This window comes from Brachyhypopomus gauderio, unplaced genomic scaffold (assembly GCF_052324685.1).
Source record: "Brachyhypopomus gauderio isolate BG-103 unplaced genomic scaffold, BGAUD_0.2 sc130, whole genome shotgun sequence".
Classification (NCBI taxonomy): Eukaryota; Metazoa; Chordata; class Actinopteri; order Gymnotiformes; family Hypopomidae; genus Brachyhypopomus; species Brachyhypopomus gauderio.
The window spans coordinates 59,671-87,271 of NW_027506951.1; the positions used below are offsets into that span (position 1 = coordinate 59,671).

At 42.1% G+C, this 27,601-nt stretch overlaps 34 non-coding genes across 34 annotated transcripts; all 34 read right to left on the reverse strand.

The window, feature by feature from the left end:
- Positions 1-79: 79 nt before the first annotated feature.
- Positions 80-161, reverse strand: trnal-uaa (transfer RNA leucine (anticodon UAA)). Its single transcript is given in 2 exon segments — positions 80-114; positions 124-161. It is a non-coding gene; the product is annotated as a tRNA-Leu (tRNA).
- Positions 162-861: 700 nt separating this feature from the next.
- On the reverse strand, positions 862-943 carry trnal-uaa (transfer RNA leucine (anticodon UAA)). Its single transcript has one exon. It is a non-coding gene; the product is annotated as a tRNA-Leu (tRNA).
- Positions 944-1,630: 687 nt separating this feature from the next.
- Positions 1,631-1,712, reverse strand: trnal-uaa (transfer RNA leucine (anticodon UAA)). Its single transcript has one exon. It is a non-coding gene; the product is annotated as a tRNA-Leu (tRNA).
- A 702-nt stretch (positions 1,713-2,414) lies between these two features.
- On the reverse strand, positions 2,415-2,496 carry trnal-uaa (transfer RNA leucine (anticodon UAA)). Its single transcript has one exon. It is a non-coding gene; the product is annotated as a tRNA-Leu (tRNA).
- Positions 2,497-3,183: 687 nt separating this feature from the next.
- Positions 3,184-3,265, reverse strand: trnal-uaa (transfer RNA leucine (anticodon UAA)). Its single transcript is given in 2 exon segments — positions 3,184-3,218; positions 3,228-3,265. It is a non-coding gene; the product is annotated as a tRNA-Leu (tRNA).
- A 702-nt stretch (positions 3,266-3,967) lies between these two features.
- trnal-uaa (transfer RNA leucine (anticodon UAA)) lies at positions 3,968-4,049 on the reverse strand. The gene has a single exon. It is a non-coding gene; the product is annotated as a tRNA-Leu (tRNA).
- A 687-nt stretch (positions 4,050-4,736) lies between these two features.
- On the reverse strand, positions 4,737-4,818 carry trnal-uaa (transfer RNA leucine (anticodon UAA)). The gene has a single exon. It is a non-coding gene; the product is annotated as a tRNA-Leu (tRNA).
- A 702-nt stretch (positions 4,819-5,520) lies between these two features.
- trnal-uaa (transfer RNA leucine (anticodon UAA)) lies at positions 5,521-5,602 on the reverse strand. The gene is given in 2 exon segments: positions 5,521-5,555; positions 5,565-5,602. It is a non-coding gene; the product is annotated as a tRNA-Leu (tRNA).
- A 1,471-nt stretch (positions 5,603-7,073) lies between these two features.
- Positions 7,074-7,155, reverse strand: trnal-uaa (transfer RNA leucine (anticodon UAA)). The gene is given in 2 exon segments: positions 7,074-7,108; positions 7,118-7,155. It is a non-coding gene; the product is annotated as a tRNA-Leu (tRNA).
- Positions 7,156-7,857: 702 nt separating this feature from the next.
- Positions 7,858-7,939, reverse strand: trnal-uaa (transfer RNA leucine (anticodon UAA)). The gene has a single exon. It is a non-coding gene; the product is annotated as a tRNA-Leu (tRNA).
- Positions 7,940-8,639: 700 nt separating this feature from the next.
- trnal-uaa (transfer RNA leucine (anticodon UAA)) lies at positions 8,640-8,721 on the reverse strand. Its single transcript has one exon. It is a non-coding gene; the product is annotated as a tRNA-Leu (tRNA).
- Positions 8,722-9,421: 700 nt separating this feature from the next.
- Positions 9,422-9,503, reverse strand: trnal-uaa (transfer RNA leucine (anticodon UAA)). The gene has a single exon. It is a non-coding gene; the product is annotated as a tRNA-Leu (tRNA).
- Positions 9,504-10,203: 700 nt separating this feature from the next.
- trnal-uaa (transfer RNA leucine (anticodon UAA)) lies at positions 10,204-10,285 on the reverse strand. Its single transcript has one exon. It is a non-coding gene; the product is annotated as a tRNA-Leu (tRNA).
- Positions 10,286-10,987: 702 nt separating this feature from the next.
- Positions 10,988-11,069, reverse strand: trnal-uaa (transfer RNA leucine (anticodon UAA)). The gene has a single exon. It is a non-coding gene; the product is annotated as a tRNA-Leu (tRNA).
- A 687-nt stretch (positions 11,070-11,756) lies between these two features.
- Positions 11,757-11,838, reverse strand: trnal-uaa (transfer RNA leucine (anticodon UAA)). The gene is given in 2 exon segments: positions 11,757-11,791; positions 11,801-11,838. It is a non-coding gene; the product is annotated as a tRNA-Leu (tRNA).
- A 702-nt stretch (positions 11,839-12,540) lies between these two features.
- trnal-uaa (transfer RNA leucine (anticodon UAA)) lies at positions 12,541-12,622 on the reverse strand. Its single transcript has one exon. It is a non-coding gene; the product is annotated as a tRNA-Leu (tRNA).
- A 687-nt stretch (positions 12,623-13,309) lies between these two features.
- Positions 13,310-13,391, reverse strand: trnal-uaa (transfer RNA leucine (anticodon UAA)). The gene has a single exon. It is a non-coding gene; the product is annotated as a tRNA-Leu (tRNA).
- A 702-nt stretch (positions 13,392-14,093) lies between these two features.
- On the reverse strand, positions 14,094-14,175 carry trnal-uaa (transfer RNA leucine (anticodon UAA)). The gene is given in 2 exon segments: positions 14,094-14,128; positions 14,138-14,175. It is a non-coding gene; the product is annotated as a tRNA-Leu (tRNA).
- Positions 14,176-14,877: 702 nt separating this feature from the next.
- On the reverse strand, positions 14,878-14,959 carry trnal-uaa (transfer RNA leucine (anticodon UAA)). The gene has a single exon. It is a non-coding gene; the product is annotated as a tRNA-Leu (tRNA).
- Positions 14,960-15,659: 700 nt separating this feature from the next.
- Positions 15,660-15,741, reverse strand: trnal-uaa (transfer RNA leucine (anticodon UAA)). The gene has a single exon. It is a non-coding gene; the product is annotated as a tRNA-Leu (tRNA).
- Positions 15,742-16,441: 700 nt separating this feature from the next.
- Positions 16,442-16,523, reverse strand: trnal-uaa (transfer RNA leucine (anticodon UAA)). Its single transcript has one exon. It is a non-coding gene; the product is annotated as a tRNA-Leu (tRNA).
- Positions 16,524-17,223: 700 nt separating this feature from the next.
- trnal-uaa (transfer RNA leucine (anticodon UAA)) lies at positions 17,224-17,305 on the reverse strand. Its single transcript has one exon. It is a non-coding gene; the product is annotated as a tRNA-Leu (tRNA).
- A 702-nt stretch (positions 17,306-18,007) lies between these two features.
- On the reverse strand, positions 18,008-18,089 carry trnal-uaa (transfer RNA leucine (anticodon UAA)). Its single transcript has one exon. It is a non-coding gene; the product is annotated as a tRNA-Leu (tRNA).
- Positions 18,090-18,776: 687 nt separating this feature from the next.
- On the reverse strand, positions 18,777-18,858 carry trnal-uaa (transfer RNA leucine (anticodon UAA)). Its single transcript is given in 2 exon segments — positions 18,777-18,811; positions 18,821-18,858. It is a non-coding gene; the product is annotated as a tRNA-Leu (tRNA).
- A 702-nt stretch (positions 18,859-19,560) lies between these two features.
- On the reverse strand, positions 19,561-19,642 carry trnal-uaa (transfer RNA leucine (anticodon UAA)). Its single transcript is given in 2 exon segments — positions 19,561-19,595; positions 19,605-19,642. It is a non-coding gene; the product is annotated as a tRNA-Leu (tRNA).
- A 687-nt stretch (positions 19,643-20,329) lies between these two features.
- On the reverse strand, positions 20,330-20,411 carry trnal-uaa (transfer RNA leucine (anticodon UAA)). The gene is given in 2 exon segments: positions 20,330-20,364; positions 20,374-20,411. It is a non-coding gene; the product is annotated as a tRNA-Leu (tRNA).
- Positions 20,412-21,113: 702 nt separating this feature from the next.
- trnal-uaa (transfer RNA leucine (anticodon UAA)) lies at positions 21,114-21,195 on the reverse strand. Its single transcript is given in 2 exon segments — positions 21,114-21,148; positions 21,158-21,195. It is a non-coding gene; the product is annotated as a tRNA-Leu (tRNA).
- Positions 21,196-21,897: 702 nt separating this feature from the next.
- trnal-uaa (transfer RNA leucine (anticodon UAA)) lies at positions 21,898-21,979 on the reverse strand. The gene has a single exon. It is a non-coding gene; the product is annotated as a tRNA-Leu (tRNA).
- A 687-nt stretch (positions 21,980-22,666) lies between these two features.
- trnal-uaa (transfer RNA leucine (anticodon UAA)) lies at positions 22,667-22,748 on the reverse strand. Its single transcript is given in 2 exon segments — positions 22,667-22,701; positions 22,711-22,748. It is a non-coding gene; the product is annotated as a tRNA-Leu (tRNA).
- A 702-nt stretch (positions 22,749-23,450) lies between these two features.
- Positions 23,451-23,532, reverse strand: trnal-uaa (transfer RNA leucine (anticodon UAA)). The gene has a single exon. It is a non-coding gene; the product is annotated as a tRNA-Leu (tRNA).
- A 702-nt stretch (positions 23,533-24,234) lies between these two features.
- trnal-uaa (transfer RNA leucine (anticodon UAA)) lies at positions 24,235-24,316 on the reverse strand. The gene has a single exon. It is a non-coding gene; the product is annotated as a tRNA-Leu (tRNA).
- Positions 24,317-25,787: 1,471 nt separating this feature from the next.
- Positions 25,788-25,869, reverse strand: trnal-uaa (transfer RNA leucine (anticodon UAA)). The gene is given in 2 exon segments: positions 25,788-25,822; positions 25,832-25,869. It is a non-coding gene; the product is annotated as a tRNA-Leu (tRNA).
- A 687-nt stretch (positions 25,870-26,556) lies between these two features.
- trnal-uaa (transfer RNA leucine (anticodon UAA)) lies at positions 26,557-26,638 on the reverse strand. Its single transcript is given in 2 exon segments — positions 26,557-26,591; positions 26,601-26,638. It is a non-coding gene; the product is annotated as a tRNA-Leu (tRNA).
- Positions 26,639-27,340: 702 nt separating this feature from the next.
- Positions 27,341-27,422, reverse strand: trnal-uaa (transfer RNA leucine (anticodon UAA)). The gene has a single exon. It is a non-coding gene; the product is annotated as a tRNA-Leu (tRNA).
- Positions 27,423-27,601: the final 179 nt, after the last annotated feature.

Sequence of the window (27,601 nt, forward strand, 5' to 3'; positions counted from 1 at the left end):
CTACTCGTTTTCTTCTTTTCACATAGACAAGTGATTTGGCAGGGGCACAACTGACCGTGAGTGTTTATAAAACTCCACTTGGTAGCGGTGGGATTTGAACCCACGCCTCCGAAGTGAATGGAGCTTAAATCCAGCGCCTTAGACCACTCGGCCACGCTACCTCTATGAAGAAGTGTTTGCCGACTTTTTCACGAAAGAAGGTGAATTTATGTTGAATTGGAAGAGGCAAGAATCATCATTTCCAGTCTGATAAAAGCAGCTTCCTCTTCAACCTTGCCTCAGCACACAGTCACATACAACACTTTGCAAAAGGCATCCTGGCAGGATATGTCACTACTTGATCTTCTTTCTTCTCCTGCCATTCTGAATAAGTAGATGAACGCTTACGTTTTATCGTCCGGCCTTTTAACACCCTGCACATTACAAATGTTCCAATTTCAGCATGGGTTTATTGGTGTGCTATGAATTCTCACAGCTTAGACTCAGAGTACATGACAATCTGGTAGTGTACTTAGCATACTTGTATCAAGTCGTTTTCTTGGAGGGACACAGCACCGTTCCCATTTTGACATACCAGCTTGAACTCCTTGGATAATTAAAAGGCCCATCTTGAGTGGATTGCTGCTGCTTATGTGTCATTAATGACTTGCATATCATTTAGCTATATGAAATATTAAGCAACAAAAATATGAAGAGCAAGTTACAACCCCTGCAGATGGCTTTTAAAGGGACTTGGAAAGGATGACGATGATGGATGAATTGCTGCTTCTTCTTTCTTTTCGCTACTCGTTTTCTTCTTTTCACATAGACAAGTGATTTGGCAGGGGCACAACTGACCGTGAGTGTTTGTAAAACTCCACTTGGTAGCGGTGGGATTTGAACCCACGCCTCCGAAGAGAATGGAGCTTAAATCCAGCGCCTTAGACCACTCGGCCACGCTACCTCTTTGAAGAAGTCTTTGCCGACTTTTTCACGAAAGAAGGTGAATTTATGTTGAATTGGAAGAGGCAAGAATCATCATTTCCAGTCTGATAAAAGCAGCTTCCTCTTCAACCTCGCCTCAGCACACAGTCACATACAACACTTTGCAAAAGGCATCCTGGCAGGATATGTCACTACTTGATCTTCTTTCTTCTCCTGCCATTCTGAATAAGTAGATGAACGCTTACGTTTTATCGTCCGGCCTTTTAACACCCTGCACATTACAATTGTTCCAATTTCAGCATGGGTTTATTGGTGTGCTAGGAATTCTCACAGCTTAGACTCAGAGTACATGACAATCTGGTAGTGTACATAGCATATCTGTATCAAGTCGTTTTCTTGGAGGGACACAGCACCGTTCCCATTTTGACATACCAGCTTGAACTCCTTGGATAATTAAAAGGGCCATCTTGAATGGATTGCTGCTGCTTATGTGTCATTAATGACTTGCATATCATTTAGCTATATGAAATATTAAGCACCAAAAATATGAACAGCAAGTTAAAACCCCTGCAGATGGCATTTAAAGGGACTTGGAAAGGATGACTTGCTGCTTCTTCTTTCTTTTGGCTACTCGTTTTCTTCTTTTCACATAGACAAGTGATTTGGCAGGGGCACAACTGACCGTGAGTGTTTGTAAAACTCCACTTGGTAGCGGTGGGATTTGAACCCACGCCTCCGAAGAGATTGGAGCTTAAATCCAGCGCCTTATACCACTCGGCCACGCTACCTCTATGAAGAAGTCTTTGCCGACTTTTTCACGAAAGAAGGTGAATTTATTTTGAATTGGAAGAGGCAAGAATCATCATTTCCAGTCGGATAAAAGCAGCTTCCTCTTCAACCTCGCCTCAGCACACAGTCACATACAACACTTTGCAAAAGGCATCCTGGCAGGATATGTCACTACTTGATCTTCTTTTTTCTCCTGCCATTCTGAATAAGTAGATGAACGCTTAAGTTTTATCGTCCGGCCTTTTAACACCCTGCACGTTACAAATGTTCCAATATCAGCATGGGTTTATTGGTGTGCTATGAATTCTCACAACTTAGACTCAGAGTACATGACAATCTGGTAGTGTACATAGCATACTTGTATCAAGTCGTTTTCTTGGAGGGACACAGCACCATTCCCATTTTGACATACCTGCTTGAACTCCTTGGATAATTAAAAGGCCCATCTTGAGTGGATTGCTGCTGCTTATGTGTCATAAATGACTTGCATATCATTTAGCTATATGAAATATTAAGCAACAAAAATATGAACAGCAAGTTAAAACCCCTGCAGATGGCATTTAAAGGGACTTGGAAAGGATGACTTGATGATGGATGAGTTGCTGCTTCTTCTTTCTTTTCGCTACTCGTTTTCTTCTTTTCACATAGACAAGTGATTTGGCAGGGGCACAACTGACCGTGAGTGTTTGTAAAACTCCACTTGGTAGCAGTGGGATTTGAACCCACGCCTCCGAAGAGAATGGAGCTTAAATCCAGCGCCTTAGACCACTCGGCAACGCCACCTCTAAGAAGAAGTGTTTGCCGACTTTTTCACGAAAGAAGGTGAATTCATGTTGAATTGGAAGAGGCAAGAATCATCATTTCCAGTCTGATAAAAGCAGCTTCCTCTTCAACCTCGCCTCAGCACACAGTCACATACAACACTTTGCAAAAGGCATCCTGGCAGGATATGTCACTACTTGATCTTCTTTCTTCTCCTGCCATTCTGAATAAGTAGATGAACGCTTACGTTTTATCGTCCGGCCTTTTAACACCCTGCACATTACAAATGTTCCAATTTCAGCATGGGTTTATTGGTGTGCTATGAATTCTCACAGCTTAGACTCAGAGTACATGACAATCTGGTAGTGTACATAGCATACTTGTATCAAGTCGTTTTCTTGGAGGGACACAGCACCGTTCCCATTTTGACATACCTGCTTGAACTCCTTGGATAATTAAAAGGCCCATCTTGAGTGGATTGCTGCTGCTTATGTGTCATAAATGACTTGCATATCATTTAGCGATATGAAATATTAAGCAACAAAAATAGGAACAGCAAGTTAAATCCCCTGCAGATGGCATTTAAAGGGACTTGGAAAGGATGACTTGCTGCTTGTTCTTTCTTTTCGCTACTCGTTTTCTTCTTTTCACATAGACAAGTGATTTGGCAGGGGCATAACTGACCGTGAGTGTTTGTAAAACTCCACTTGATAGCGGTGGGATTTGAACCCACGCCTCCGAAGAGAATTGAGCTTAAATCCAGCGCCTTAGACCACTCGGCCATGCTACCTCTATGAAGAAGTCTTTGCCGACTTTTTCACGAAAGAAGGTGAATTTATGTTGAATTGGAAGAGGCAAGAATCATCATTTCCAGTCGGATAAAAGCAGCTTCCTCTTCAACCTCGCCTCAGCACACAGTCAGATACAACACTTTGCAAAAGGCATCCTGGCAGGATATGTCACTACTTGATCTTCTTTCTTCTCCTGCCATTCTGAATAAGTAGATGAACGCTTACGTTTTATCGTCCAGCCTTTTAACACCCTGCACGTTACAAATGTTCCAATATCAGCATGGGTTTATTGGTGTGCTATGAATTCTCACAGCTTAGACTCAGAGTACATGACAATCTGGTAGTGTACATAGCATACTTGTATCAAGTCGTTTTCTTGGAGGGACACAGCACCGTTCCCATTTTGACATACCTGCTTGAACTCCTTGGATAATTAAAAGGCCCATCTTGAGTGGATTGCTGCTGCTTATGTGTCATAAATGACTTGCATATCATTTAGCTATATGAAATATTAAGCAACAAAAATATGAACAGCAAGTTAAAACCCCTGCAGATGGCATTTAAAGGGACTTGGAAAGGATGACTTGATGATGGATGAGTTGCTGCTTCTTCTTTCTTTTCGCTACTCGTTTTCTTCTTTTCACATAGACAAGTGATTTGGCAGGGGCACAACTGACCGGGAGTGTTTGTAAAACTCCACTTGGTAGCAGTGGGATTTGAACCCACGCCTCCGAAGAGAATGGAGCTTAAATCCAGTGCCTTAGACCACTCGGCAACGCCACCTCTAAGAAGAAGTGTTTGCCGACTTTTTCACGAAAGAAGGTGAATTCATGTTGAATTGGAAGAGGCAAGAATCATCATTTCCAGTCTGATAAAAGCAGCTTCCTCTTCAACCTCGCCTCAGCACACAGTCACATACAACACTTTGCAAAAGGCATCCTGGCAGGATATGTCACTACTTGATCTTCTTTTTTCTCCTGCCATTCTGAATAAGTAGATGAACGCTTAAGTTTTATCGTCCGGCCTTTTAACACCCTGCACATTACAAATGTTCCAATATCAGCATGGGTTTATTGGTGTGCTATGAATTCTCACAACTTAGACTCAGAGTACATGACAATCTGGTAGTGTACATAGCATACTTGTATCAAGTCGTTTTCTTGGAGGGACACAGCACCGTTCCCATTTTGACATACCTGCTTGAACTCCTTGGATAATTAAAAGGCCCATCTTGAGTGGATTGCTGCTGCTTATGTGTCATTAATGACTTGCATATCATTTAGCTATATGAAATATTAAGCAACAAAAATATGAACAGCAAGTTAAATCCCCTGCAGATGGCATTTAAAGGGACTTGGAAAGGATGACTTGCTGCTTGTTCTTTCTTTTCGCTACTCGTTTTCTTCTTTTCACATAGACAAGTGATTTGGCAGGGGCACAACTGACCGTGAGTGTTTGCAAAACTCCACTTGGTAGCGGTGGGATTTGAACCCACGCCTCCGAAGAGATTGGAGCTTAAATCCAGCGCCTTAGACCACTCGGCCACGCTACCTCTATAAAGAAGTCTTTGCCGACTTTTTCACGAAAGAAGGTGAATTTATTTTGAATTGGAAGAGGCAAGAATCATCATTTCCAGTCGGATAAAAGCAGCTTCCTCTTCAACCTCGCCTCAGCACACAGTCACATACAACACTTTGCAAAAGGCATCCTGGCAGGATATGTCACTACTTGATCTTCTTTTTTCTCCTGCCATTCTGAATAAGTAGATGAACGCTTAAGTTTTATCGTCCGGCCTTTTAACACCCTGCACGTTACAAATGTTCCAATATCAGCATGGGTTTATTGGTGTGCTATGAATTCTCACAACTTAGACTCAGAGTACATGACAATCTGGTAGTGTACATAGCATACTTGTATCAAGTCGTTTTCTTGGAGGGACACAGCACCATTCCCATTTTGACATACCTGCTTGAACTCCTTGGATAATTAAAAGGCCCATCTTGAGTGGATTGCTGCTGCTTATGTGTCATAAATGACTTGCATATCATTTAGCTATATGAAATATTAAGCAACAAAAATATGAACAGCAAGTTAAAACCCCTGCAGATGGCATTTAAAGGGACTTGGAAAGGATGACTTGATGATGGATGAGTTGCTGCTTCTTCTTTCTTTTCGCTACTCGTTTTCTTCTTTTCACATAGACAAGTGATTTGGCAGGGGCACAACTGACCGTGAGTGTTTGTAAAACTCCACTTGGTAGCAGTGGGATTTGAACCCACGCCTCTGAAGAGAATGGAGCTTAAATCCAGCGCCTTAGACCACTCGGCAACGCCACCTCTAAGAAGAAGTGTTTGCCGACTTTTTCACGAAAGAAGGTGAATTCATGTTGAATTGGAAGAGGCAAGAATCATCATTTCCAGTCTGATAAAAGCAGCTTCCTCTTCAACCTCGCCTCAGCACACAGTCACATACAACACTTTGCAAAAGGCATCCTGGCAGGATATATCACTACTTGATCTTCTTTCTTCTCCTGCCATTCTGAATAAGTAGATGAACGCTTACGTTTTATCGTCCAGCCTTTTAACACCCTGCACGTTACAAATGTTCCAATATCAGCATGGGTTTATTGGTGTGCTATGAATTCTCACAGCTTAGACTCAGAGTACATGACAATCTGGTAGTGTACATAGCATACTTGTATCAAGTCGTTTTCTTGGAGGGACACAGCACCGTTCCCATTTTGACATACCTGCTTGAACTCCTTGGATAATTAAAAGGCCCATCTTGAGTGGATTGCTGCTGCTTATGTGTCATAAATGACTTGCATATCATTTAGCTATATGAAATATTAAGCAACAAAAATATGAACAGCAAGTTAAAACCCCTGCAGATGGCATTTAAAGGGACTTGGAAAGGATGACTTGATGATGGATGAGTTGCTGCTTCTTCTTTCTTTTCGCTACTCGTTTTCTTCTTTTCACATAGACAAGTGATTTGGCAGGGGCACAACTGACCGGGAGTGTTTGTAAAACTCCACTTGGTAGCAGTGGGATTTGAACCCATGCCTCCGAAGAGAATGGAGCTTAAATCCAGCGCCTTAGACCACTCGGCAACGCCACCTCTAAGAAGAAGTGTTTGCCGACTTTTTCACGAAAGAAGGTGAATTCATGTTGAATTGGAAGAGGCAAGAATCATCATTTCCAGTCTGATAAAAGCAGCTTCCTCTTCAACCTCGCCTCAGCACACAGTCACATACAACACTTTGCAAAAGGCATCCTGGCAGGATATGTCACTACTTGATCTTCTTTCTTCTCCTGCCATTCTGAATAAGTAGATGAACGCTTACGTTTTATCGTCCGGCCTTTTAACACCCTGCACATTACAAATGTTCCAATTTCAGCATGGGTTTATTGGTGTGCTATGAATTCTCACAGCTTAGACTCAGAGTACATGACAATCTGGTAGTGTACATAGCATACTTGTATCAAGTCGTTTTCTTGGAGGGACACAGCACCGTTCCCATTTTGACATACCTGCTTGAACTCCTTGGATAATTAAAAGGCCCATCTTGAGTGGATTGCTGCTGCTTATGTGTCATAAATGACTTGCATATCATTTAGCGATATGAAATATTAAGCAACAAAAATAGGAACAGCAAGTTAAATCCCCTGCAGATGGCATTTAAAGGGACTTGGAAAGGATGACTTGCTGCTTGTTCTTTCTTTTCGCTACTCGTTTTCTTCTTTTCACATAGACAAGTGATTTGGCAGGGGCATAACTGACCGTGAGTGTTTGTAAAACTCCACTTGATAGCGGTGGGATTTGAACCCACGCCTCCGAAGAGAATTGAGCTTAAATCCAGCGCCTTAGACCACTCGGCCATGCTACCTCTATGAAGAAGTCTTTGCCGACTTTTTCACGAAAGAAGGTGAATTTATGTTGAATTGGAAGAGGCAAGAATCATCATTTCCAGTCGGATAAAAGCAGCTTCCTCTTCAACCTCGCCTCAGCACACAGTCAGATACAACACTTTGCAAAAGGCATCCTGGCAGGATATGTCACTACTTGATCTTCTTTCTTCTCCTGCCATTCTGAATAAGTAGATGAACGCTTACGTTTTATCGTCCAGCCTTTTAACACCCTGCACGTTACAAATGTTCCAATATCAGCATGGGTTTATTGGTGTGCTATGAATTCTCACAGCTTAGACTCAGAGTACATGACAATCTGGTAGTGTACATAGCATACTTGTATCAAGTCGTTTTCTTGGAGGGACACAGCACCGTTCCCATTTTGACATACCTGCTTGAACTCCTTGGATAATTAAAAGGCCCATCTTGAGTGGATTGCTGCTGCTTATGTGTCATTAATGACTTGCATATCATTTAGCTATATGAAATATTAAGCAACAAAAATATGAACAGCAAGTTAAAACCCCTGCAGATGGCATTTAAAGGGACTTGGAAAGGATGACTTGATGATGGATGAGTTGCTGCTTCTTCTTTCTTTTCGCTACTCGTTTTCTTCTTTTCACATAGACAAGTGATTTGGCAGGGGCACAACTGACCGTGAGTGTTTGTAAAACTCCACTTGGTAGCGGTGGGATTTGAACCCACGCCTCCGAAGAGATTGGAGCTTAAATCCAGCGCCTTAGACCACTCGGCCACGCTACCTCTATGAAGATGTATTTGCCGACTTTTTCACGAAAGAAGGTGAATTTATTTTGAATTGGAAGAGGCAAGAATCATCATTTCCAGTCTGATAAAAGCAGCTTCCTCTTCAACCTCGCCTCAGCACACAGTCACATACAACACTTTGCAAAAGGCATCCTGGCAGGATATGTAACTACTTGATCTTCTTTCTTCTCCTGCCATTCTGAATAAGTAGATGAACGCTTACGTTTTATCGTCCGGCCTTTTAACACCCTGCACATTACAAATGTTCCAATTTCAGCATGGGTTTATTGGTGTGCTATGAATTCTCACAGCTTAGACTCAGAGTACATGACAATCTGGTAGTGTACTTAGCATACTTGTATCAAGTCGTTTTCTTGGAGGGACACAGCACCGTTCCCATTTTGACATACCAGCTTGAACTCCTTGGATAATTAAAAGGCCCATCTTGAGTGGATTGCTGCTGCTTATGTGTCATTAATGACTTGCATATCATTTAGCTATATGAAATATTAAGCAACAAAAATATGAAGAGCAAGTTAAAACCCCTGCAGATGGCTTTTAAAGGGACTTGGAAAGGATGACGATGATGGATGAATTGCTGCTTCTTCTTTCTTTTCGCTACTCGTTTTCTTCTTTTCACATAGACAAGTGATTTGGCAGGGGCACAACTGACCGTGAGTGTTTGTAAAACTCCACTTGGTAGCGGTGGGATTTGAACCCACGCCTCCGAAGAGAATGGAGCTTAAATCCAGCGCCTTAGACCACTCGGCCACGCTACCTCTTTGAAGAAGTCTTTGCCGACTTTTTCACGAAAGAAGGTGAATTTATGTTGAATTGGAAGAGGCAAGAATCATCATTTCCAGTCTGATAAAAGCAGCTTCCTCTTCAACCTCGCCTCAGCACACAGTCACATACAACACTTTGCAAAAGGCATCCTGGCAGGATATGTCACTACTTGATCTTCTTTCTTCTCCTGCCATTCTGAATAAGTAGATGAACGCTTACGTTTTATCGTCCGGCCTTTTAACACCCTGCACATTACAATTGTTCCAATTTCAGCATGGGTTTATTGGTGTGCTAGGAATTCTCACAGCTTAGACTCAGAGTACATGACAATCTGGTAGTGTACATAGCATATCTGTATCAAGTCGTTTTCGTGGAGGGACACAGCACCGTTCCCATTTTGACATACCAGCTTGAACTCCTTGGATAATTAAAAGGGCCATCTTGAATGGATTGCTGCTGCTTATGTGTCATTAATGACTTGCATATCATTTAGCTATATGAAATATTAAGCAACAAAAATATGAACAGCAAGTTAAAACCCCTGCAGATGGCATTTAAAGGGACTTGGAAAGGATGACGATGATGGATGAGTTGCTGCTTCTTCTTTCTTTTCGCTACTCGTTTTCTTCTTTTCACATAGACAAGTGATTTGGCAGGGGCACAACTGACCGTGAGTGTTTATAAAACTCCACTTGGTAGCGGTGGGATTTGAACCCACGCCTCCGAAGAGAATGGAGCTTAAATCCAGCGCCTTAGACCACTCGGCCACGCTACCTCTATGAAGAAGTGTTTGCCGACTTTTTCACGAAAGAAGGTGAATTTATGTTGAATTGGAAGAGGCAAGAATCATCATTTCCAGTCTGATAAAAGCAGCTTCCTCTTCAACCTTGCCTCAGCACACAGTCACATACAACACTTTGCAAAAGGCATCCTGGCAGGATATGTCACTACTTGATCTTCTTTCTTCTCCTGCCATTCTGAATAAGTAGATGAACGCTTACGTTTTATCGTCCGGCCTTTTAACACCCTGCACATTACAAATGTTCCAATTTCAGCATGGGTTTATTGGTGTGCTATGAATTCTCACAGCTTAGACTCAGAGTACATGACAATCTGGTAGTGTACTTAGCATACTTGTATCAAGTCGTTTTCTTGGAGGGACACAGCACCGTTCCCATTTTGACATACCAGCTTGAACTCCTTGGATAATTAAAAGGCCCATCTTGAGTGGATTGCTGCTGCTTATGTGTCATTAATGACTTGCATATCATTTAGCTATATGAAATATTAAGCAACAAAAATATGAACAGCAAGTTAAAACCCCTGCAGATGGCTTTTAAAGGGACTTGGAAAGGATGACGATGATGGATGAATTGCTGCTTCTTCTTTCTTTTCGCTACTCGTTTTCTTCTTTTCACATAGACAAGTGATTTGGCAGGGGCACAACTGACCGTGAGTGTTTGTAAAACTCCACTTGGTAGCGGTGGGATTTGAACCCACGCCTCCGAAGAGAATGGAGCTTAAATCCAGCGCCTTAGACCACTCGGCCACGCTACCTCTTTGAAGAAGTCTTTGCCGACTTTTTCACGAAAGAAGGTGAATTTATGTTGAATTGGAAGAGGCAAGAATCATCATTTCCAGTCTGATAAAAGCAGCTTCCTCTTCAACCTCGCCTCAGCACACAGTCACATACAACACTTTGCAAAAGGCATCCTGGCAGGATATGTCACTACTTGATCTTCTTTCTTCTCCTGCCATTCTGAATAAGTAGATGAACGCTTAAGTTTTATCGTCCGGCCTTTTAACACCCTGCACATTACAAATGTTCCAATTTCAGCATGGGTTTATTGGTGTGCTATGAATTCTCACAGCTTAGACTCAGAGTACATGACAATCTGGTAGTGTACTTAGCATACTTGTATCAAGTCGTTTTCTTGGAGGGACACAGCACCATTCCCATTTTGACATACCTGCTTGAACTCCTTGGATAATTAAAAGGCCCATCTTGAGTGGATTGCTGCTGCTTATGTGTCATAAATGACTTGCATATCATTTAGCTATATGAAATATTAAGCAACAAAAATATGAACAGCAAGTTAAAACCCCTGCAGATGGCATTTAAAGGGACTTGGAAAGGATGACTTGATGATGGATGAGTTGCTGCTTCTTCTTTCTTTTCGCTACTCGTTTTCTTCTTTTCACATAGACAAGTGATTTGGCAGGGGCACAACTGACCGTGAGTGTTTGTAAAACTCCACTTGGTAGCAGTGGGATTTGAACCCACGCCTCCGAAGAGAATGGAGCTTAAATCCAGCGCCTTAGACCACTCGGCAACGCCACCTCTAAGAAGAAGTGTTTGCCGACTTTTTCACGAAAGAAGGTGAATTCATGTTGAATTGGAAGAGGCAAGAATCATCATTTCCAGTCTGATAAAAGCAGCTTCCTCTTCAACCTCGCCTCAGCACACAGTCACATACAACACTTTGCAAAAGGCATCCTGGCAGGATATGTCACTACTTGATCTTCTTTCTTCTCCTGCCATTCTGAATAAGTAGATGAACGCTTACGTTTTATCGTCCGGCCTTTTAACACCCTGCACATTACAAATGTTCCAATTTCAGCATGGGTTTATTGGTGTGCTATGAATTCTCACAGCTTAGACTCAGAGTACATGACAATCTGGTAGTGTACATAGCATACTTGTATCAAGTCGTTTTCTTGGAGGGACACAGCACCGTTCCCATTTTGACATACCTGCTTGAACTCCTTGGATAATTAAAAGGCCCATCTTGAGTGGATTGCTGCTGCTTATGTGTCATAAATGACTTGCATATCATTTAGCGATATGAAATATTAAGCAACAAAAATAGGAACAGCAAGTTAAATCCCCTGCAGATGGCATTTAAAGGGACTTGGAAAGGATGACTTGCTGCTTGTTCTTTCTTTTCGCTACTCGTTTTCTTCTTTTCACATAGACAAGTGATTTGGCAGGGGCATAACTGACCGTGAGTGTTTGTAAAACTCCACTTGATAGCGGTGGGATTTGAACCCACGCCTCCGAAGAGAATTGAGCTTAAATCCAGCGCCTTAGACCACTCGGCCATGCTACCTCTATGAAGAAGTCTTTGCCGACTTTTTCACGAAAGAAGGTGAATTTATGTTGAATTGGAAGAGGCAAGAATCATCATTTCCAGTCGGATAAAAGCAGCTTCCTCTTCAACCTCGCCTCAGCACACAGTCAGATACAACACTTTGCAAAAGGCATCCTGGCAGGATATGTCACTACTTGATCTTCTTTCTTCTCCTGCCATTCTGAATAAGTAGATGAACGCTTACGTTTTATCGTCCAGCCTTTTAACACCCTGCACGTTACAAATGTTCCAATATCAGCATGGGTTTATTGGTGTGCTATGAATTCTCACAGCTTAGACTCAGAGTACATGACAATCTGGTAGTGTACATAGCATACTTGTATCAAGTCGTTTTCTTGGAGGGACACAGCACCGTTCCCATTTTGACATACCTGCTTGAACTCCTTGGATAATTAAAAGGCCCATCTTGAGTGGATTGCTGCTGCTTATGTGTCATAAATGACTTGCATATCATTTAGCTATATGAAATATTAAGCAACAAAAATATGAACAGCAAGTTAAAACCCCTGCAGATGGCATTTAAAGGGACTTGGAAAGGATGACTTGATGATGGATGAGTTGCTGCTTCTTCTTTCTTTTCGCTACTCGTTTTCTTCTTTTCACATAGACAAGTGATTTGGCAGGGGCACAACTGACCGGGAGTGTTTGTAAAACTCCACTTGGTAGCAGTGGGATTTGAACCCACGCCTCCGAAGAGAATGGAGCTTAAATCCAGTGCCTTAGACCACTCGGCAACGCCACCTCTAAGAAGAAGTGTTTGCCGACTTTTTCACGAAAGAAGGTGAATTCATGTTGAATTGGAAGAGGCAAGAATCATCATTTCCAGTCTGATAAAAGCAGCTTCCTCTTCAACCTCGCCTCAGCACACAGTCACATACAACACTTTGCAAAAGGCATCCTGGCAGGATATGTCACTACTTGATCTTCTTTTTTCTCCTGCCATTCTGAATAAGTAGATGAACGCTTAAGTTTTATCGTCCGGCCTTTTAACACCCTGCACATTACAAATGTTCCAATATCAGCATGGGTTTATTGGTGTGCTATGAATTCTCACAACTTAGACTCAGAGTACATGACAATCTGGTAGTGTACATAGCATACTTGTATCAAGTCGTTTTCTTGGAGGGACACAGCACCGTTCCCATTTTGACATACCTGCTTGAACTCCTTGGATAATTAAAAGGCCCATCTTGAGTGGATTGCTGCTGCTTATGTGTCATTAATGACTTGCATATCATTTAGCTATATGAAATATTAAGCAACAAAAATATGAACAGCAAGTTAAATCCCCTGCAGATGGCATTTAAAGGGACTTGGAAAGGATGACTTGCTGCTTGTTCTTTCTTTTCGCTACTCGTTTTCTTCTTTTCACATAGACAAGTGATTTGGCAGGGGCACAACTGACCGTGAGTGTTTGCAAAACTCCACTTGGTAGCGGTGGGATTTGAACCCACGCCTCCGAAGAGATTGGAGCTTAAATCCAGCGCCTTAGACCACTCGGCCACGCTACCTCTATAAAGAAGTCTTTGCCGACTTTTTCACGAAAGAAGGTGAATTTATTTTGAATTGGAAGAGGCAAGAATCATCATTTCCAGTCGGATAAAAGCAGCTTCCTCTTCAACCTCGCCTCAGCACACAGTCACATACAACACTTTGCAAAAGGCATCCTGGCAGGATATGTCACTACTTGATCTTCTTTTTTCTCCTGCCATTCTGAATAAGTAGATGAACGCTTAAGTTTTATCGTCCGGCCTTTTAACACCCTGCACGTTACAAATGTTCCAATATCAGCATGGGTTTATTGGTGTGCTATGAATTCTCACAACTTAGACTCAGAGTACATGACAATCTGGTAGTGTACATAGCATACTTGTATCAAGTCGTTTTCTTGGAGGGACACAGCACCATTCCCATTTTGACATACCTGCTTGAACTCCTTGGATAATTAAAAGGCCCATCTTGAGTGGATTGCTGCTGCTTATGTGTCATAAATGACTTGCATATCATTTAGCTATATGAAATATTAAGCAACAAAAATATGAACAGCAAGTTAAAACCCCTGCAGATGGCATTTAAAGGGACTTGGAAAGGATGACTTGATGATGGATGAGTTGCTGCTTCTTCTTTCTTTTCGCTACTCGTTTTCTTCTTTTCACATAGACAAGTGATTTGGCAGGGGCACAACTGACCGTGAGTGTTTGTAAAACTCCACTTGGTAGCAGTGGGATTTGAACCCACGCCTCTGAAGAGAATGGAGCTTAAATCCAGCGCCTTAGACCACTCGGCAACGCCACCTCTAAGAAGAAGTGTTTGCCGACTTTTTCACGAAAGAAGGTGAATTCATGTTGAATTGGAAGAGGCAAGAATCATCATTTCCAGTCTGATAAAAGCAGCTTCCTCTTCAACCTCGCCTCAGCACACAGTCACATACAACACTTTGCAAAAGGCATCCTGGCAGGATATGTCACTACTTGATCTTCTTTCTTCTCCTGCCATTCTGAATAAGTAGATGAACGCTTACGTTTTATCGTCCAGCCTTTTAACACCCTGCACGTTACAAATGTTCCAATATCAGCATGGGTTTATTGGTGTGCTATGAATTCTCACAGCTTAGACTCAGAGTACATGACAATCTGGTAGTGTACATAGCATACTTGTATCAAGTCGTTTTCTTGGAGGGACACAGCACCGTTCCCATTTTGACATACCTGCTTGAACTCCTTGGATAATTAAAAGGCCCATCTTGAGTGGATTGCTGCTGCTTATGTGTCATAAATGACTTGCATATCATTTAGCTATATGAAATATTAAGCAACAAAAATATGAACAGCAAGTTAAAACCCCTGCAGGTGGCATTTAAAGGGACTTGGAAAGGATGACTTGATGATGGATGAGTTGCTGCTTCTTCTTTCTTTTCGCTACTCGTTTTCTTCTTTTCACATAGACAAGTGATTTGGCAGGGGCACAACTGACCGGGAGTGTTTGTAAAACTCCACTTGGTAGCAGTGGGATTTGAACCCACGCCTCCGAAGAGAATGGAGCTTAAATCCAGCGCCTTAGACCACTCGGCAACACCACCTCTAAGAAGAAGTGTTTGCCGACTTTTTCACGAAAGAAGGTGAATTCATGTTGAATTGGAAGAGGCAAGAATCATCATTTCCAGTCTGATAAAAGCAGCTTCCTCTTCAACCTCGCCTCAGCACACAGTCACATACAACACTTTGCAAAAGGCATCCTGGCAGGATATGTCACTACTTGATCTTCTTTCTTCTCCTGCCATTCTGAATAAGTAGATGAACGCTTACGTTTTATCGTCCAGCCTTTTAACACCCTGCACGTTACAAATGTTCCAATATCAGCATGGGTTTATTGGTGTGCTATGAATTCTCACAGCTTAGACTCAGAGTACATGACAATCTGGTAGTGTACATAGCATACTTGTATCAAGTCGTTTTCTTGGAGGGACACAGCACCGTTCCCATTTTGACATACCTGCTTGAACTCCTTGGATAATTAAAAGGCCCATCTTGAGTGGATTGCTGCTGCTTATGTGTCATAAATGACTTGCATATCATTTAGCTATATGAAATATTAAGCAACAAAAATATGAACAGCAAGTTAAAACCCCTGCAGATGGCATTTAAAGGGACTTGGAAAGGATGACGATGATGGATGAATTGCTGCTTCTTCTTTCTTTTCGCTACTCGTTTTCTTCTTTTCACATAGACAAGTGATTTGGCAGGGGCACAACTGACCGTGAGTGTTTGTAAAACTCCACTTGGTAGCGGTGGGATTTGAACCCACGCCTCCGAAGAGAATGGAGCTTAAATCCAGCGCCTTAGACCACTCGGCCACGCTACCTCTTTGAAGAAGTCTTTGCCGACTTTTTCACGAAAGAAGGTGAATTTATGTTGAATTGGAAGAGGCAAGAATCATCATTTCCAGTCTGATAAAAGCAGCTTCCTCTTCAACCTCGCCTCAGCACACAGTCACATACAACACTTTGCAAAAGGCATCCTGGCAGGATATGTCACTACTTGATCTTCTTTCTTCTCCTGCCATTCTGAATAAGTAGATGAACGCTTACGTTTTATCGTCCGGCCTTTTAACACCCTGCACATTACAATTGTTCCAATTTCAGCATGGGTTTATTGGTGTGCTAGGAATTCTCACAGCTTAGACTCAGAGTACATGACAATCTGGTAGTGTACATAGCATATCTGTATCAAGTCGTTTTCGTGGAGGGACACAGCACCGTTCCCATTTTGACATACCAGCTTGAACTCCTTGGATAATTAAAAGGGCCATCTTGAATGGATTGCTGCTGCTTATGTGTCATTAATGACTTGCATATCATTTAGCTATATGAAATATTAAGCAACAAAAATATGAACAGCAAGTTAAAACCCCTGCAGATGGCATTTAAAGGGACTTGGAAAGGATGACGATGATGGATGAGTTGCTGCTTCTTCTTTCTTTTCGCTACTCGTTTTCTTCTTTTCACATAGACAAGTGATTTGGCAGGGGCACAACTGACCGTGAGTGTTTATAAAACTCCACTTGGTAGCGGTGGGATTTGAACCCACGCCTCCGAAGAGAATGGAGCTTAAATCCAGCGCCTTAGACCACTCGGCCACGCTACCTCTATGAAGAAGTGTTTGCCGACTTTTTCACGAAAGAAGGTGAATTTATGTTGAATTGGAAGAGGCAAGAATCATCATTTCCAGTCTGATAAAAGCAGCTTCCTCTTCAACCTTGCCTCAGCACACAGTCACATACAACACTTTGCAAAAGGCATCCTGGCAGGATATGTCACTACTTGATCTTCTTTCTTCTCCTGCCATTCTGAATAAGTAGATGAACGCTTACGTTTTATCGTCCGGCCTTTTAACACCCTGCACATTACAAATGTTCCAATTTCAGCATGGGTTTATTGGTGTGCTATGAATTCTCACAGCTTAGACTCAGAGTACATGACAATCTGGTAGTGTACTTAGCATACTTGTATCAAGTCGTTTTCTTGGAGGGACACAGCACCGTTCCCATTTTGACATACCAGCTTGAACTCCTTGGATAATTAAAAGGCCCATCTTGAGTGGATTGCTGCTGCTTATGTGTCATTAATGACTTGCATATCATTTAGCTATATGAAATATTAAGCAACAAAAATATGAACAGCAAGTTAAAACCCCTGCAGATGGCTTTTAAAGGGACTTGGAAAGGATGACGATGATGGATGAATTGCTGCTTCTTCTTTCTTTTCGCTACTCGTTTTCTTCTTTTCACATAGACAAGTGATTTGGCAGGGGCACAACTGACCGTGAGTGTTTGTAAAACTCCACTTGGTAGCGGTGGGATTTGAACCCACGCCTCCGAAGAGAATGGAGCTTAAATCCAGCGCCTTAGACCACTCGGCCACGCTACCTCTTTGAAGAAGTCTTTGCCGACTTTTTCACGAAAGAAGGTGAATTTATGTTGAATTGGAAGAGGCAAGAATCATCATTTCCAGTCTGATAAAAGCAGCTTCCTCTTCAACCTCGCCTCAGCACACAGTCACATACAACACTTTGCAAAAGGCATCCTGGCAGGATATGTCACTACTTGATCTTCTTTCTTCTCCTGCCATTCTGAATAAGTAGATGAACGCTTAAGTTTTATCGTCCGGCCTTTTAACACCCTGCACATTACAAATGTTCCAATTTCAGCATGGGTTTATTGGTGTGCTATGAATTCTCACAGCTTAGACTCAGAGTACATGACAATCTGGTAGTGTACTTAGCATACTTGTATCAAGTCGTTTTCTTGGAGGGACACAGCACCATTCCCATTTTGACATACCTGCTTGAACTCCTTGGATAATTAAAAGGCCCATCTTGAGTGGATTGCTGCTGCTTATGTGTCATAAATGACTTGCATATCATTTAGCTATATGAAATATTAAGCAACAAAAATATGAACAGCAAGTTAAAACCCCTGCAGATGGCATTTAAAGGGACTTGGAAAGGATGACTTGATGATGGATGAGTTGCTGCTTCTTCTTTCTTTTCGCTACTCGTTTTCTTCTTTTCACATAGACAAGTGATTTGGCAGGGGCACAACTGACCGTGAGTGTTTGTAAAACTCCACTTGGTAGCAGTGGGATTTGAACCCACGCCTCCGAAGAGAATGGAGCTTAAATCCAGCGCCTTAGACCACTCGGCAACGCCACCTCTAAGAAGAAGTGTTTGCCGACTTTTTCACGAAAGAAGGTGAATTCATGTTGAATTGGAAGAGGCAAGAATCATCATTTCCAGTCTGATAAAAGCAGCTTCCTCTTCAACCTCGCCTCAGCACACAGTCACATACAACACTTTGCAAAAGGCATCCTGGCAGGATATGTCACTACTTGATCTTCTTTCTTCTCCTGCCATTCTGAATAAGTAGATGAACGCTTACGTTTTATCGTCCGGCCTTTTAACACCCTGCACATTACAAATGTTCCAATTTCAGCATGGGTTTATTGGTGTGCTATGAATTCTCACAGCTTAGACTCAGAGTACATGACAATCTGGTAGTGTACATAGCATACTTGTATCAAGTCGTTTTCTTGGAGGGACACAGCACCGTTCCCATTTTGACATACCTGCTTGAACTCCTTGGATAATTAAAAGGCCCATCTTGAGTGGATTGCTGCTGCTTATGTGTCATAAATGACTTGCATATCATTTAGCGATATGAAATATTAAGCAACAAAAATAGGAACAGCAAGTTAAATCCCCTGCAGATGGCATTTAAAGGGACTTGGAAAGGATGACTTGCTGCTTGTTCTTTCTTTTCGCTACTCGTTTTCTTCTTTTCACATAGACAAGTGATTTGGCAGGGGCATAACTGACCGTGAGTGTTTGTAAAACTCCACTTGATAGCGGTGGGATTTGAACCCACGCCTCCGAAGAGAATTGAGCTTAAATCCAGCGCCTTAGACCACTCGGCCATGCTACCTCTATGAAGAAGTCTTTGCCGACTTTTTCACGAAAGAAGGTGAATTTATGTTGAATTGGAAGAGGCAAGAATCATCATTTCCAGTCGGATAAAAGCAGCTTCCTCTTCAACCTCGCCTCAGCACACAGTCAGATACAACACTTTGCAAAAGGCATCCTGGCAGGATATGTCACTACTTGATCTTCTTTCTTCTCCTGCCATTCTGAATAAGTAGATGAACGCTTACGTTTTATCGTCCAGCCTTTTAACACCCTGCACGTTACAAATGTTCCAATATCAGCATGGGTTTATTGGTGTGCTATGAATTCTCACAGCTTAGACTCAGAGTACATGACAATCTGGTAGTGTACATAGCATACTTGTATCAAGTCGTTTTCTTGGAGGGACACAGCACCGTTCCCATTTTGACATACCTGCTTGAACTCCTTGGATAATTAAAAGGCCCATCTTGAGTGGATTGCTGCTGCTTATGTGTCATAAATGACTTGCATATCATTTAGCTATATGAAATATTAAGCAACAAAAATATGAACAGCAAGTTAAAACCCCTGCAGATGGCATTTAAAGGGACTTGGAAAGGATGACTTGATGATGGATGAGTTGCTGCTTCTTCTTTCTTTTCGCTACTCGTTTTCTTCTTTTCACATAGACAAGTGATTTGGCAGGGGCACAACTGACCGGGAGTGTTTGTAAAACTCCACTTGGTAGCAGTGGGATTTGAACCCACACCTCTGAAGAGAATGGAGCTTAAATCCAGCGCCTTAGACCACTCGGCAACGCCACCTCTAAGAAGAAGTGTTTGCCGACTTTTTCACGAAAGAAGGTGAATTCATGTTGAATTGGAAGAGGCAAGAATCATCATTTCCAGTCTGATAAAAGCAGCTTCCTCTTCAACCTCGCCTCAGCACACAGTCACATACAACACTTTGCAAAAGGCATCCTGGCAGGATATGTCACTACTTGATCTTCTTTCTTCTCCTGCCATTCTGAATAAGTAGATGAACGCTTACGTTTTATCGTCCAGCCTTTTAACACCCTGCACGTTACAAATGTTCCAATATCAGCATGGGTTTATTGGTGTGCTATGAATTCTCACAGCTTAGACTCAGAGTACATGACAATCTGGTAGTGTACATAGCATACTTGTATCAAGTCGTTTTCTTGGAGGGACACAGCACCGTTCCCATTTTGACATACCTGCTTGAACTCCTTGGATAATTAAAAGGCCCATCTTGAGTGGATTGCTGCTGCTTATGTGTCATAAATGACTTGCATATCATTTAGCGATATGAAATATTAAGCAACAAAAATAGGAACAGCAAGTTAAATCCCCTGCAGATGGCATTTAAAGGGACTTGGAAAGGATGACTTGCTGCTTGTTCTTTCTTTTCGCTACTCGTTTTCTTCTTTTCACATAGACAAGTGATTTGGCAGGGGCATAACTGACCGTGAGTGTTTGTAAAACTCCACTTGATAGCGGTGGGATTTGAACCCACGCCTCCGAAGAGAATTGAGCTTAAATCCAGCGCCTTAGACCACTCGGCCATGCTACCTCTATGAAGAAGTCTTTGCCGACTTTTTCACGAAAGAAGGTGAATTTATGTTGAATTGGAAGAGGCAAGAATCATCATTTCCAGTCGGATAAAAGCAGCTTCCTCTTCAACCTCGCCTCAGCACACAGTCAGATACAACACTTTGCAAAAGGCATCCTGGCAGGATATGTCACTACTTGATCTTCTTTCTTCTCCTGCCATTCTGAATAAGTAGATGAACGCTTACGTTTTATCGTCCAGCCTTTTAACACCCTGCACGTTACAAATGTTCCAATATCAGCATGGGTTTATTGGTGTGCTATGAATTCTCACAGCTTAGACTCAGAGTACATGACAATCTGGTAGTGTACATAGCATACTTGTATCAAGTCGTTTTCTTGGAGGGACACAGCACCGTTCCCATTTTGACATACCTGCTTGAACTCCTTGGATAATTAAAAGGCCCATCTTGAGTGGATTGCTGCTGCTTATGTGTCATAAATGACTTGCATATCATTTAGCTATATGAAATATTAAGCAACAAAAATATGAACAGCAAGTTAAAACCCCTGCAGATGGCATTTAAAGGGACTTGGAAAGGATGACTTGATGATGGATGAGTTGCTGCTTCTTCTTTCTTTTCGCTACTCGTTTTCTTCTTTTCACATAGACAAGTGATTTGGCAGGGGCACAACTGACCGGGAGTGTTTGTAAAACTCCACTTGGTAGCAGTGGGATTTGAACCCACACCTCTGAAGAGAATGGAGCTTAAATCCAGCGCCTTAGACCACTCGGCAACGCCACCTCTAAGAAGAAGTGTTTGCCGACTTTTTCACGAAAGAAGGTGAATTCATGTTGAATTGGAAGAGGCAAGAATCATCATTTCCAGTCTGATAAAAGCAGCTTCCTCTTCAACCTCGCCTCAGCACACAGTCACATACAACACTTTGCAAAAGGCATCCTGGCAGGATATGTCACTACTTGATCTTCTTTCTTCTCCTGCCATTCTGAATAAGTAGATGAACGCTTACGTTTTATCGTCCAGCCTTTTAACACCCTGCACGTTACAAATGTTCCAATATCAGCATGGGTTTATTGGTGTGCTATGAATTCTCACAGCTTAGACTCAGAGTACATGACAATCTGGTAGTGTACATAGCATACTTGTATCAAGTCGTTTTCTTGGAGGGACACAGCACCGTTCCCATTTTGACATACCTGCTTGAACTCCTTGGATAATTAAAAGGCCCATCTTGAGTGGATTGCTGCTGCTTATGTGTCATAAATGACTTGCATATCATTTAGCTATATGAAATATTAAGCAACAAAAATATGAACAGCAAGTTAAAACCCCTGCAGATGGCATTTAAAGGGACTTGGAAAGGATGACTTGATGATGGATGAGTTGCTGCTTCTTCTTTCTTTTCGCTACTCGTTTTCTTCTTTTCACATAGACAAGTGATTTGGCAGGGGCACAACTGACCGGGAGTGTTTGTAAAACTCCACTTGGTAGCAGTGGGATTTGAACCCACGCCTCCGAAGAGAATGGAGCTTAAATCCAGTGCCTTAGACCACTCGGCAACGCCACCTCTAAGAAGAAGTGTTTGCCGACTTTTTCACGAAAGAAGGTGAATTCATGTTGAATTGGAAGAGGCAAGAATCATCATTTCCAGTCTGATAAAAGCAGCTTCCTCTTCAACCTCGCCTCAGCACACAGTCACATACAACACTTTGCAAAAGGCATCCTGGCAGGATATGTCACTACTTGATCTTCTTTTTTCTCCTGCCATTCTGAATAAGTAGATGAACGCTTAAGTTTTATCGTCCGGCCTTTTAACACCCTGCACATTACAAATGTTCCAATATCAGCATGGGTTTATTGGTGTGCTATGAATTCTCACAACTTAGACTCAGAGTACATGACAATCTGGTAGTGTACATAGCATACTTGTATCAAGTCGTTTTCTTGGAGGGACACAGCACCGTTCCCATTTTGACATACCTGCTTGAACTCCTTGGATAATTAAAAGGCCCATCTTGAGTGGATTGCTGCTGCTTATGTGTCATTAATGACTTGCATATCATTTAGCTATATGAAATATTAAGCAACAAAAATATGAACAGCAAGTTAAATCCCCTGCAGATGGCATTTAAAGGGACTTGGAAAGGATGACTTGCTGCTTGTTCTTTCTTTTCGCTACTCGTTTTCTTCTTTTCACATAGACAAGTGATTTGGCAGGGGCACAACTGACCGTGAGTGTTTGCAAAACTCCACTTGGTAGCAGTGGGATTTGAACCCACACCTCTGAAGAGAATGGAGCTTAAATCCAGCGCCTTAGACCACTCGGCAACGCCACCTCTAAGAAGAAGTGTTTGCCGACTTTTTCACGAAAGAAGGTGAATTCATGTTGAATTGGAAGAGGCAAGAATCATCATTTCCAGTCTGATAAAAGCAGCTTCCTCTTCAACCTCGCCTCAGCACACAGTCACATACAACACTTTGCAAAAGGCATCCTGGCAGGATATGTCACTACTTGATCTTCTTTCTTCTCCTGCCATTCTGAATAAGTAGATGAACGCTTACGTTTTATCGTCCAGCCTTTTAACACCCTGCACGTTACAAATGTTCCAATATCAGCATGGGTTTATTGGTGTGCTATGAATTCTCACAGCTTAGACTCAGAGTACATGACAATCTGGTAGTGTACATAGCATACTTGTATCAAGTCGTTTTCTTGGAGGGACACAGCACCGTTCCCATTTTGACATACCTGCTTGAACTCCTTGGATAATTAAAAGGCCCATCTTGAGTGGATTGCTGCTGCTTATGTGTCATAAATGACTTGCATATCATTTAGCTATATGAAATATTAAGCAACAAAAATATGAACAGCAAGTTAAAACCCCTGCAGATGGCATTTAAAGGGACTTGGAAAGGATGACTTGATGATGGATGAGTTGCTGCTTCTTCTTTCTTTTCGCTACTCGTTTTCTTCTTTTCACATAGACAAGTGATTTGGCAGGGGCACAACTGACCGGGAGTGTTTGTAAAACTCCACTTGGTAGCAGTGGGATTTGAACCCACGCCTCCGAAGAGAATGGAGCTTAAATCCAGCGCCTTAGACCACTCGGCAACACCACCTCTAAGAAGAAGTGTTTGCCGACTTTTTCACGAAAGAAGGTGAATTCATGTTGAATTGGAAGAGGCAAGAATCATCATTTCCAGTCTGATAAAAGCAGCTTCCTCTTCAACCTCGCCTCAGCACACAGTCACATACAACACTTTGCAAAAGGCATCCTGGCAGGATATGTCACTACTTGATCTTCTTTCTTCTCCTGCCATTCTGAATAAGTAGATGAACGCTTACGTTTTATCGTCCAGCCTTTTAACACCCTGCACGTTACAAATGTTCCAATATCAGCATGGGTTTATTGGTGTGCTATGAATTCTCACAGCTTAGACTCAGAGTACATGACAATCTGGTAGTGTACATAGCATACTTGTATCAAGTCGTTTTCTTGGAGGGACACAGCACCGTTCCCATTTTGACATACCTGCTTGAACTCCTTGGATAATTAAAAGGCCCATCTTGAGTGGATTGCTGCTGCTTATGTGTCATAAATGACTTGCATATCATTTAGCTATATGAAATATTAAGCAACAAAAATATGAACAGCAAGTTAAAACCCCTGCAGATGGCATTTAAAGGGACTTGGAAAGGATGACTTGATGATGGATGAGTTGCTGCTTCTTCTTTCTTTTCGCTACTCGTTTTCTTCTTTTCACATAGACAAGTGATTTGGCAGGGGCACAACTGACCGGGAGTGTTTGTAAAACTCCACTTGGTAGCAGTGGGATTTGAACCCACGCCTCCGAAGAGAATGGAGCTTAAATCCAGCGCCTTAGACCACTCGGCAACACCACCTCTAAGAAGAAGTGTTTGCCGACTTTTTCACGAAAGAAGGTGAATTCATGTTGAATTGGAAGAGGCAAGAATCATCATTTCCAGTCTGATAAAAGCAGCTTCCTCTTCAACCTCGCCTCAGCACACAGTCACATACAACACTTTGCAAAAGGCATCCTGGCAGGATATGTCACTACTTGATCTTCTTTCTTCTCCTGCCATTCTGAATAAGTAGATGAACGCTTACGTTTTATCGTCCAGCCTTTTAACACCCTGCACGTTACAAATGTTCCAATATCAGCATGGGTTTATTGGTGTGCTATGAATTCTCACAGCTTAGACTCAGAGTACATGACAATCTGGTAGTGTACATAGCATACTTGTATCAAGTCGTTTTCTTGGAGGGACACAGCACCGTTCCCATTTTGACATACCTGCTTGAACTCCTTGGATAATTAAAAGGCCCATCTTGAGTGGATTGCTGCTGCTTATGTGTCATAAATGACTTGCATATCATTTAGCTATATGAAATATTAAGCAACAAAAATATGAACAGCAAGTTAAAACCCCTGCAGATGGCATTTAAAGGGACTTGGAAAGGATGACTTGATGATGGATGAGTTGCTGCTTCTTCTTTCTTTTCGCTACTCGTTTTCTTCTTTTCACATAGACAAGTGATTTGGCAGGGGCACAACTGACCGGGAGTGTTTGTAAAACTCCACTTGGTAGCAGTGGGATTTGAACCCATGCCTCCGAAGAGAATGGAGCTTAAATCCAGCGCCTTAGACCACTCGGCAACGCCACCTCTAAGAAGAAGTGTTTGCCGACTTTTTCACGAAAGAAGGTGAATTCATGTTGAATTGGAAGAGGCAAGAATCATCATTTCCAGTCTGATAAAAGCAGCTTCCTCTTCAACCTCGCCTCAGCACACAGTCACATACAACACTTTGCAAAAGGCATCCTGGCAGGATATGTCACTACTTGATCTTCTTTCTTCTCCTGCCATTCTGAATAAGTAGATGAACGCTTACGTTTTATCGTCCGGCCTTTTAACACCCTGCACATTACAAATGTTCCAATTTCAGCATGGGTTTATTGGTGTGCTATGAATTCTCACAGCTTAGACTCAGAGTACATGACAATCTGGTAGTGTACATAGCATACTTGTATCAAGTCGTTTTCTTGGAGGGACACAGCACCGTTCCCATTTTGACATACCTGCTTGAACTCCTTGGATAATTAAAAGGCCCATCTTGAGTGGATTGCTGCTGCTTATGTGTCATAAATGACTTGCATATCATTTAGCGATATGAAATATTAAGCAACAAAAATAGGAACAGCAAGTTAAATCCCCTGCAGATGGCATTTAAAGGGACTTGGAAAGGATGACTTGCTGCTTGTTCTTTCTTTTCGCTACTCGTTTTCTTCTTTTCACATAGACAAGTGATTTGGCAGGGGCATAACTGACCGTGAGTGTTTGTAAAAGTCCACTTGATAGCGGTGGGATTTGAACCCACGCCTCCGAAGAGAATTGAGCTTAAATCCAGCGCCTTAGACCACTCGGCCATGCTACCTCTATGAAGAAGTCTTTGCCGACTTTTTCACGAAAGAAGGTGAATTTATGTTGAATTGGAAGAGGCAAGAATCATCATTTCCAGTCGGATAAAAGCAGCTTCCTCTTCAACCTCGCCTCAGCACACAGTCAGATACAACACTTTGCAAAAGGCATCCTGGCAGGATATGTCACTACTTGATCTTCTTTCTTCTCCTGCCATTCTGAATAAGTAGATGAACGCTTACGTTTTATCGTCCAGCCTTTTAACACCCTGCACGTTACAAATGTTCCAATTTCAGCATGGGTTTATTGGTGTGCTATGAATTCTCACAGCTTAGACTCAGAGTACATGACAATCAGGTAGTGTACATAGCATACTTGTATCAAGTCGTTTTCTTGGAGGGACACAGCACCGTTCCCATTTTGACATACCTGCTTGAACTCCTTGGATAATTAAAAGGCCCATCTTGAGTGGATTGCTGCTGCTTATGTGTCATAAATGACTTGCATATCATTTAGCGATATGAAATATTAAGCAACAAAAATAGGAACAGCAAGTTAAATCCCCTGCAGATGGCATTTAAAGGGACTTGGAAAGGATGACTTGCTGCTTGTTCTTTCTTTTCGCTACTCGTTTTCTTCTTTTCACATAGACAAGTGATTTGGCAGGGGCATAACTGACCGTGAGTGTTTGTAAAAGTCCACTTGATAGCGGTGGGATTTGAACCCACGCCTCCGAAGAGAATTGAGCTTAAATCCAGCGCCTTAGACCACTCGGCCATGCTACCTCTATGAAGAAGTCTTTGCCGACTTTTTCACGAAAGAAGGTGAATTTATGTTGAATTGGAAGAGGCAAGAATCATCATTTCCAGTCGGATAAAAGCAGCTTCCTCTTCAACCTCGCCTCAGCACACAGTCAGATACAACACTTTGCAAAAGGCATCCTGGCAGGATATGTCACTACTTGATCTTCTTTCTTCTCCTGCCATTCTGAATAAGTAGATGAACGCTTACGTTTTATCGTCCAGCCTTTTAACACCCTGCACGTTACAAATGTTCCAATATCAGCATGGGTTTATTGGTGTGCTATGAATTCTCACAGCTTAGACTCAGAGTACATGACAATCTGGTAGTGTACATAGCATACTTGTATCAAGTCGTTTTCTTGGAGGGACACAGCACCGTTCCCATTTTGACATACCTGCTTGAACTCCTTGGATAATTAAAAGGCCCATCTTGAGTGGATTGCTGCTGCTTATGTGTCATTAATGACTTGCATATCATTTAGCTATATGAAATATTAAGCAACAAAAATATGAACAGCAAGTTAAAACCCCTGCAGATGGCATTTAAAGGGACTTGGAAAGGATAACTTGATGATGGATGAGTTGCTGCTTCTTCTTTCTTTTCGCTACTCGTTTTCTTCTTTTCACATAGACAAGTGATTTGGCAGGGGCACAACTGACCGTGAGTGTTTGTAAAACTCCACTTGGTAGCGGTGGGATTTGAACCCACGCCTCCGAAGAGATTGGAGCTTAAATCCAGCGCCTTAGACCACTCGGCCACGCTACCTCTATAAAGAAGTCTTTGCCGACTTTTTCACGAAAGAAGGTGAATTTATTTTGAATTGGAAGAGGCAAGAATCATCATTTCCAGTCGGATAAAAGCAGCTTCCTCTTCAACCTCGCCTCAGCACACAGTCACATACAACACTTTGCAAAAGGCATCCTGGCAGGATATGTCACTACTTG